Source organism: Oratosquilla oratoria, chromosome 9 (genome assembly GCF_046742065.1).
Source record: "Oratosquilla oratoria isolate Oo_2021 chromosome 9, ASM4674206v1, whole genome shotgun sequence".
Classification (NCBI taxonomy): Eukaryota; Metazoa; Arthropoda; class Malacostraca; order Stomatopoda; family Squillidae; genus Oratosquilla; species Oratosquilla oratoria.
The window spans coordinates 47,260,238-47,270,237 of record NC_134785.1 but is presented as its reverse complement, the minus strand read 5'-3'; the positions used below and the strand labels follow the sequence as shown (position 1 = coordinate 47,270,237).

Below are 10,000 nucleotides of genomic sequence, written 5' to 3'. Positions count from 1 at the left end.
ATTATTAGTTCATAAAATGACTTTAGTAGCATGGTCATGGAAAATCAAATAATAGTAATAATACTAACGTAATGATTTAAACCTCTTTAAATGTATATCATTTAGTTTTCTGTGAGCGAAAATGCCGTTAAGGTGGCGGCACATTAGGCATTTCTCGCTAGCATGCTACTTGCTTTTGCTACTTCGTTTAAGTACAAACAACTTCGGTGACAATCTTTTGTTTTTCAAATTTCCAAATGTCAAATTACTCTTACGTCATATAGTGAGAAGCAGAATGACGAATTAAGGGATAACCTATACGAATGTTAGAGACATTGTTGAAATACCATTACGGGAGTATAGAATATTGGAATCGAAGTCGTTTCTACTCAAACGAAGTAGCAAAAGCAAGTAGCATGCTAGCCTAGTGTGCCGCCACTTTTATATATTAGTTCTACTTGTCTTACCGCTGCAATGCGCGTGTTGACCTGTTCTGATATTATAATATAGTGTGCGGACATATCGAACTCCGAGCTGTCGTCGATCAGAGACCATGTTGAATCACACACACACACACACACACACACACACACACACACACACACATACACACACACACACGCATACACACACACACACACACACAGCTCATCGCGCAGTTGGTAGAGTTCCCGGCTGCCATTGCGGCGGTCCGAGTTCGAATCCCGCCCAGGGCTGAAATAATTTCAGTACCGCTGTGCTGCGGGTTGTTACTTCAACTCTCGTGGGCGGTAAGTTGGGTGTGTATGTGCGTGTAAGGTCACAGCATTACCCATAGATTGGTCCTATGAGCTCTGAGCTCCCTTCCGGAAGAGGGAAATAGCTGTCGATCACGAGTCCAACACATGATCCAATACCATGGTGACTCTCTCTCTCCCTCTCTCTCTCTCTCTCTCTCTCACACACACACACACACACACACACACACACACACACACACACACACACACACACACACATACACACGCGCGCATGCGGCTCGGTGGTGCGGTTGGTAGAGTTCCCGGCTGTCACAACTACAAGGGCTGAAATAGTTTCAGTATCGCTGCGCTGAGTTGTTACTTCAACTCTCGTGGTGGGAGAGTTGTGTGTGTGTGTAAGGCCACAGCATTACCCATAGATCGGTCATGCATGAGCTCTGAGCTCTCTTCCGGGATGGAAATAGCTGTCGATCATGAATCAAACATGCGATCCAAGACCATGGTGAACCACAGACACACACACACGTCGATCGTCATAGTGTAAAGACGTCTCAACTTTAGTTCCCAAGAAACAACGGAACTTCACAACTATAAATATAACAGGAAACCTAGTTTGTGTTAAATGGGAAGGGGAGTGTTTGTGGATACCAGTGATGATTTGATATAGTAGAAATAGTGAATATTAAAGAAAATTAAATGGAATCGATATAGACAAGGAAATGACGATGAAACTGAACTCAACGTAAACATTGAAAGAACAGAGACATCTACTGGCACAATACCGAAGCGTAGTGTAAACATCGAAACACCATTGGGTGTTCTAAGGCATGATGAAGATTTTTTTTCTGGATTTAATAAATATGACAGAAGACTGAGTAGAATTATAAATATAGAAAAGGAGATGAGATCATGGAATCAAGAGATTATGGAATTAAAGAAAGAAATTATGCACCTAAAGAATGAGTACAACGAAACCTATATATAAAGAACTGAGGGAATTAAGAAAAATGTGGAAGTAAAGAATTAGGTCATTTATTTAAAAAAGGAATTGACCAAAGTAGAAAATGAAAATGAAAGGATGAAAATAAAAATACCACCAATAGTGAGACCTTAAAAAAAAGAAGTGAATAAACAAATTAAAGAGGTGATCGAGGAGGTTGAACGAAACATAAGAGAGGAAGACTTACTAAGAATTAGAGAAGAATGGCAAAAGTATAAGCAAAACCAAGAAATAGTTTAAAAAAAAAATCATCCAATACCAAATAAAAGAGAATACCAAAGACATATTTATTCAAATAATTAAAGAGAAAGAAAATTGGGTTAGAGATACAGTAGACAAAAAGAGGTGCATAGTAGTATATGGTATAAAGGAAAAACATAACCTAGTTAGGTATTTGAGAGAAAAAGAAGAGAAGGAATCAGCAAGAAACATTCTGAAAGCAGTACAAGACGAAGAACAAGAATTAAAAAAAATAGAAGTGTATAGAATGGGGCACTACTCAAAAGAAAAAGTCAACCTCAAAGATCAAATTAAGGTCACAATTGGCAGCAAAAGAAGTATTAGCAAAAGCAGGAAGGTTGGCAAATAGTGAAAATTTTAAAACTATATGGATAAAAAAGAAATGAACCATGAAGAAAAAGAGAGAAGACACTAAGAAGTGAAGTTAAAATAGAAAAAAAAAAACGAGAAAAGAATGGGAAACGAAAAGAACGAATTCTATTAGAGAGTACTATACATGAGGCTAAGAAAATTGTATATTAAAAAAAACGAAAAGAATAGAGAATGAGAGAAGGAAAACAAAATAAAAGTGGCTTACGGTCTGATATCAGAATGAAACGAACTAAATTATTATCTGTCAGAAGAAAAACCATATATAATAGGAATTGTGGAGACGAAATTAAGATTTTCACCACCACCAAATAGTGTTGGAAAGGATCATATGATCACTGAATAAAAAATAGAGAGGAAAAACAGGGTGGAGTCATGTTTTTGACAAAGAAAAATTTAAATGTGACGAAGATTACAGAGAGAGAATACAGTGTTGCAATGATTATGATAAAAGTTTAAAATAGTGACATGAAAGTAGAAAGTTTGTAGTGATTTAAGTGCTCCCAAAAACAAGTTCTTCGAAAGAGAACGATTATTCTAAAATGTTAGAAGACACAAGTCGTTCATTAAATGAGACGCTGAAGGACGGAGGAAACGTAGTACTTATGCGTGATTTTAACTGCAGAGATATATGTTGGGAAGAGGTGATAGTGAAAGGTAGAGAGGACCATTGGAGAAATATATTACTTGACATAATTAGAGAATATACAATGACACAATGGGTAAAAGAAAATACCAGATATAAAGAATCATCGAGACTAGATCTAATACTTACATCAGAGTCTAAAATTGTGGATAAAGTTGAATACAAGACACCAATTGGGAAAAGTGACCACATACTACTTGAGTCTGAACTAAAAGAGGAAATATATATGGAAAGAAGTGGAAAATACAGAAAGAAAGACTGATGTATAACAAAACAGACTTTGGAAAACTTAAAAAATTCTAAAAACTAATTAGGAAAATTTATACAATGAGGAAACACAAGTGGAAGAGAAATGGATGATTCTGAAGGAAATCTACAATGAAGGAATGGATAAATATGTATCGTGACAAAAACAAGAAAAGGTGTATATTAAGTACTGGTATAACAGAAGGTGAAGTGAGGCGAATGATAGAAGAGATAAAGCTTGGAAAAGATAGGGAAAAGATGAAAAAAATTGAAAGTGGCAAATATATATAAATCTATGGAATGAATATGTAAAGGTGCGCAGGGGGAAAAATAAATTATGAGAAAGGCATGATAGAAAAATGTAAGGAAAAATGATGAAAACTATCATCAGAGATGCTATCGAACATCATTTAGAAAGTAACTATTTGATAAATGATAACCAGCATGGTTTCAGATGGAAACGTTCTTGCGTGACTAACTTACTCGAATTCTACAACACAGTTATCTCGAACTATGACAAAAGAAACAATATAGATTTAATATATCTAGACTATGCAAAAGCTTTTGATACCGTCCCACACGAAAGATTATTACTAAATTAGCTTCACACGGAATAAGTGATAGCCTATTAAGTTGGACTAGTAATTGGTTGAATGATAGAAAAGAGAGTTGTTTTAAATGGTAAAACTTCTGGATGGAAAAATGTTACAAGTGGAGTTCCTCGGGGTTCCGTTTTTAGGCCACTTCTATTCATAGTATGTATAAGTGATATAGACCATGGACTAAAATCTACTGTTTTCAAATTTGCTGATGATACAAAACTGTGCGGAATGGCAAATGATCATTTAAATCAATTAGATATTCAAGAACATTTATATAAATTACAGCAATGGTCTGAAAAGTGGCTAATGAAATTTAACACAAGTAAATACAAGGTAATACACAGGTAAAAATAACAGTAAGTACGATTACAAGTCATTTGGAAATTCGTTAACAAAAGTGGATAGTGAAAAGGATCTCGGCATAATTATCAGTAACGATCTCAAATCATCTAAGCAGTGTATTTCAGCCTCTGAGAAAACAAATAAGATTCTAAGACTGATTGCGCGATCTTTTGACTTCAAAAGTCCATCACTCATTAACAAGCTATATAAATCGTTAGTTGGTCCACATTTGGAATATGCTGTTTCCGTATGGTCACCGAATCCCATTAAAGACACTGACAGATTGGAAAAAGTACAACGGCGAGCCACAAAACTGATTCCAAATATCAAAAATAAATCATTCGAAAATCGACTATAATCCGTTCTCCCTAAAAAAAAAAGCGTAGACTCCGAGGTGACTTGATACAGGTCTTAAAGATTCTAAAGGGAATTGACAGCATCTAAAGTGACAAAATTTTCTCACTGAATGAGAATCAGACAAGAAACAGTGGTCTCAAACTGTCTGGAGATAGATTTAATTTGGAAGTAGGTAGAAAGAACTTAGCCAACCGTGTAGTTAATGAAGTGAATAAACTTCCTGCAGAGGCAGTGCAATGTAGTTCAGTTCGAAGCTTTAAGAATCGTTTAGATAAACATCTAAGCAAGATGCTGTAATGACTATCATTTATTTTATATTATTTGTTTATTTGTTTTGTTATCATTTGTCTGTTTATTACTATTTGCGTGATTTTCATTTATTATAAGTTATATGTAAATTTATTATCATTTACTATTTACCTGTTTGTTTATTACCTAACTATACCTATGCATTTATTTATGCATTTTATTTATTATTTATATTATCATAATTTTTATTTATTCATTTATTTATTTATCATTACTATGATTTTTTCCCCATCCGACGTAGATATGGACCAAAAGGTCTCCTGTCGGCATGCTCCGCCTTTGTAATCTTTTGTAATATGTGAAGAATATACTAAAAAACAAACAGGAAATAGCAAAATTACGCCATGGGGACATAGAATACATAGAAGATATAGAAATGGCTGACGTCATGAACATACATTTCAAGTCTGTGTTCACTAGAGAATATATACAGTATGGGGATGAAAGAAGTGAAGTTAGATCCCGGCCATGAGTGAAATAATTGTGACAGGAAAAGAAATAATGAACCAAATAATAAAAATTAATGTCAGGGAATCGCACGACCCGGATGGAATTGCAAACTGGATACTAAAAGAATGTATAGCCGAACTAATAGACAAAGTATATAAGGTAATAAGCTGCTCACTCAAAGATGGGAAAACACCGAAAGACTGGAAAATGCAAATATCGTATCAATTAAAGGAGGGAACAAGGAAGACCCAACCTATTACAGACTGGTTTCACTTACAAGTATAGAAGCCAAAATGTGTGAAAAAGTTATTAAAAATGGATGCACAAAAGATCTAGAGGAAAACAATATACTAAACCCGAAACAATTCGGATTTAGACTGGGAAATTCATGTTTTACAAATTTGATCTGTTTCTATCCAAGGTTAATAGATATAGTGCAAGAAATGAATGGTTGGGCTGTTGTACTTCCCTAGATTTACAAAAACCTTTTGATAAAGTTCCACACACAAAAAAAATGTAAACCATAGGAGGGATACAAGGAAAATTATTCAAATGGATGGAGGATTTTTTGCATGAAAGAAAAATGAGAGTGATGCTCAGAGATAATAGTTCTACTTGGGAAGAAGTGATAAATGGTGTCTCACAGGGATCGGTATTGGCTCCGATGATGTTTGCTATTTATATGAATGACATGGATAAGGGTGCAGAATGTTACATGAGCTTTGCAGACGACGTAAAACTGATGAGGAAAGTGAGTACAGAAAAGGATTGTGAGTCGCTACAGAGAAACCTAAACAGGGTTTGGGAATGGAGTCAGAAGTGGGAAGTGGACTTCAACAAAAAGAAATGTAGCATAAGGGAATTTGAAAAAAGTAAAAAAAAGAATATCAAGACAATATAAAATCGGTACGAAGGAAGTAAAGAGAGTTCTTAAAAAGACCTGGGAGTGATTATCACAAAGGAGATGGCAATAAACAGATATATAAAACTGTCGGAGAAACCTACAACTTGCTAAGATCAATAAAGGTGTCCTTTACCTATTTGGACGAAGAAATTGTTAAAAAAAAATACTAATTACACAGATAAGGCCAAAGCTGGAGTGTGCAACGACATTATAGACACCCAGCACTAAAAAAAAAAAAAAAAAAAAAAAAAAAACATTAAAGAATCCAAAGAGCAATTACGGTGGCCCCAACACTTTCAAAAATGTCATATGAAGAGAGATTGTCAAAGTTGGAATTACCGTCTCGGGAACAAAGAAGAGAAAGAGGTGACCTATTGACCATCTATAGAATCATAAGAGGAATGGAAGCTCGGGATAGAGAAGACTTACTAAATTGGGATAAGACAAATACAAGAAGACACGAAAAGAAACTCAAAAAGGGCAGTTATAGAAGAAACCTGAAAAAGAACAGCTTTTCACACAGAGTGGTGGATGTCTGGAACAAATTGGACGAAACAATAGTGTGTGCAAAAGCCATACATGAATTTAAGAGCAAACTAGATACTGCGAAATACGAAGACGGGGCATCACGAGCGTAGCTCCCCTTCCCGTAAGATACAACTAGGTAAATAAACACATTCACACACACACACACACACACACACACACACACACACACACACACACACACACACACATACACACACACACACACACACACACACACACACGCACGCACACACACACACACACACACACACACACACACACACACACGCACGCACACACACACACACACACACACACACACACACACACACACACTCTCTCTCTCTCTCTCTCTCTCTCTCTCTCTCTCTCTCTCTCTCTCTCTCGACTCACTGGTTTAGTGGCTAGCGTCGAGAGCTTGCAACGACTCAGACTCGTGTTCGAGCCCTGCTTAAGGCTTTGTATGTGTATAAATGTGTGTGTGTATAAAATATTTAGATTTGGCTATATTGGAGCTCTGAGCTCTCTTCGGAGAGGGCAACTGCTGGCGAACACGAGCGTGGGTCGTGATCCATGGTGAATCCCATACATGCATACACCCTGAGCAAACCACACACACACACAGAGAGAGAGAGAGAGAGAGAGAGAGAGAGAGAGAGAGAGAGAGAGTTAAGTATATGACTCAGTTTGGAAAACTCACGTCCTAGGGTCCAGTACATCTGCCAAATAATATTAGGAGACTATCCACATGAACAGTGGTCTGAGACAATATAACCTAATGTCAATACCGTTTGGTAAGAAAAACACCTCGCGCATAACGTGACAGAAGTCGTTTCAGGAAAAAAAGAAAAAATCTTTTTATAGCCCTCATACTTCACTACCAGAGTTTGGCACCACAAAAACAAAATAGGTTCCGCAATGATATAATATTACATTCTTCTATACATAAAATTTCTGATCCGCAAGCGCAAGCCACATTTCCAACGTTAATTATAAATAGCATCCATAACATTTCAAATATTAAATAAGGTTTAATAAAGGGGTATTGTACAACAGATATATATGATACTTTAAAACACATCAAATTATTAGTATACATTATCAAATGACAATAAATGGTAATTATGAATAATAACCATATACAGTTGAAAATAAAGATAAAAATATTATTAACTTAATTGCTAATGCTAGCTTACTGGCTATCAACAACTGAGTTATCTTAGTAACACTAGTCATTAGTAATTATTTAAAAAATACATATATAATTCGACACACTAGAAAATACTTTACCGTACACACAATTTTAAAGTAATAATCTATGTTAACACTATACACAACTTGAACACACTGTATGAAGGTAATCTTAATTATTGAATAATGCAAAAACAGTAAGAAACAGAGCGCTGGCAGACTGGATCTCTGAGGGCTACAATACATTTGTAGCTACGTCTGGTAAAGTGTATCGTCCTTACCGCCACTCATCGCATCTCCTTAATCATTCAGAAAGTGGCATGCAGAGGTCATCAATTCAAGCATAAGACCTAGCTAGCACTGAGAAATATTATGGAAAAGAAAGGTATTTAGAATATCTAAACACAGATAAATCATAAAACAAAACTATTCGATCTAAATATAAATTAACCAAAAAACATTAAGTTCTTTTACCCAAAGTCAGTGGGAACTCGTGTATAGGCACTGTAGAACTGCAGCACCCCCTATTTTCCACCTGATATTATTTATAACATTCAATATAATGAGTCCTTTTTTCTTTAATTCTTTCTTTATACTTGTACAACTACAATGTATAATCCTTAAACTTAAAAAAGAATCACTATGACGTCATAAAGCCCCAGTTTATAAAAAAAAAAAAAAAATTGTATGCAACTGTGCGCTTCACAGTTCCAGCAGCGGGAGTTTGGCTATTGTGCGCATGCGCACATAAGAAGCTGCACGCTGTGAGGAAGAAAACACTGTCGCTCCCGCGACCCTGATGTGGAGATAATTATAATATCTCCACATCAGGTAATATATATATATATATATATATATATATATATATATTACTCTGCGTGTGTTGTGCTTAAAAACCGTGTGCCATAAGCTATAATGTTATAAAGTGTAGAATTAGATCCTGCTTCCAGCTAGTCTCTTTGATTTTTTTTCTTTCTTTTAGTAGTTTCTGAATATATATTTTTTTTATACCTGTTTGTTTAAAACAAAGGCTAAACATTTTCTCGAGCAGCGTCCCCACTAATTTGAGCTACGAGCCGCCACTGCCCAAAGTATCTGATTATATATATGTCCCGCCCATTGGGATACCCGGGATCACCGCTCCTCTGCACCCCCCCCCCCACCACTCTGCACGCCGCTGCATTCAGATTGAAATGAACAGCTACAAAACCTAATTGTTCATGTTCTTTCACATATATAGAATCAGACGTTTCGCTTATTTCAGCTTTTTCAAGAACTTGAAAAAACTGTAACTAATAGAAGGTCCGTCCTCACTTGTGGTATTTCTTGTTTTCATGATATTACTGAGAATAGAAGTTTATAAGAATTGCACATATCCTATATCCCCCAAGTTATTACAGATGTACCCAGAGAGGTTTAGAAAAACACAGTATGAAATTAAAAACTGTGATAAGCATGTATATCAACATAATTCCACAGTTGCACTCTGGGTGAAAAATATTAAATGTCTTATTATTCCACTAATATCTACGAATGGTCAATTTGTATATTTGAATTAATTAAAATCGATCATATCGGTCAAAAATTGTGATAGCATAAATGCTAAAAAAAAATCTCTTCACAAAGCTAAGCGGTGTGAGTCGTTGTATAGAAATTAATTTTCGTATATTGTCGAGAATACTGTTAATGTCCAGGTAAGTTTAAGGCTAAAATAACAATAGGGCCGGACAATTATCATTCAATACTTTTGAAAAGAGACCAGAAACGGGAATATGTTAGAAAAAACAATCAGGCCCGGCCGTCGCCAGCTATAAGCTCGGGTCCCTCTGAACACGAATCCCAAGCGTACCACTCCGCCACTCAAATCGTTAAAAGCCTCGAAACATGGTATGATCCTATACCCATGGTTGGGCCGACTGAAATCTAGTTTTGTAGCCCGTGTTCTGCGAGACCCAACAGCACCAGAGGGCAAGTAGGTAACTAAGCTAATTTGCCTCGCCATTGTAACTATATTAGAACAAATCGCAAGTAGCAGCGATGTAATTCTAACAATTAGGCCCGGCCATCGCGAGCTTTGAACTCAGGTCTCTCTGTGCG

General features: G+C 36.0%; 1 protein-coding gene across 1 annotated transcript in view; it reads right to left on the bottom strand.

The window, feature by feature from the left end:
* Positions 1–10,000, bottom strand: part of gudu (Armadillo repeat-containing protein gudu) — a 94,099-nt gene that overhangs the window by 15,535 nt on the left and 68,564 nt on the right. The window lies entirely within an intron of this gene.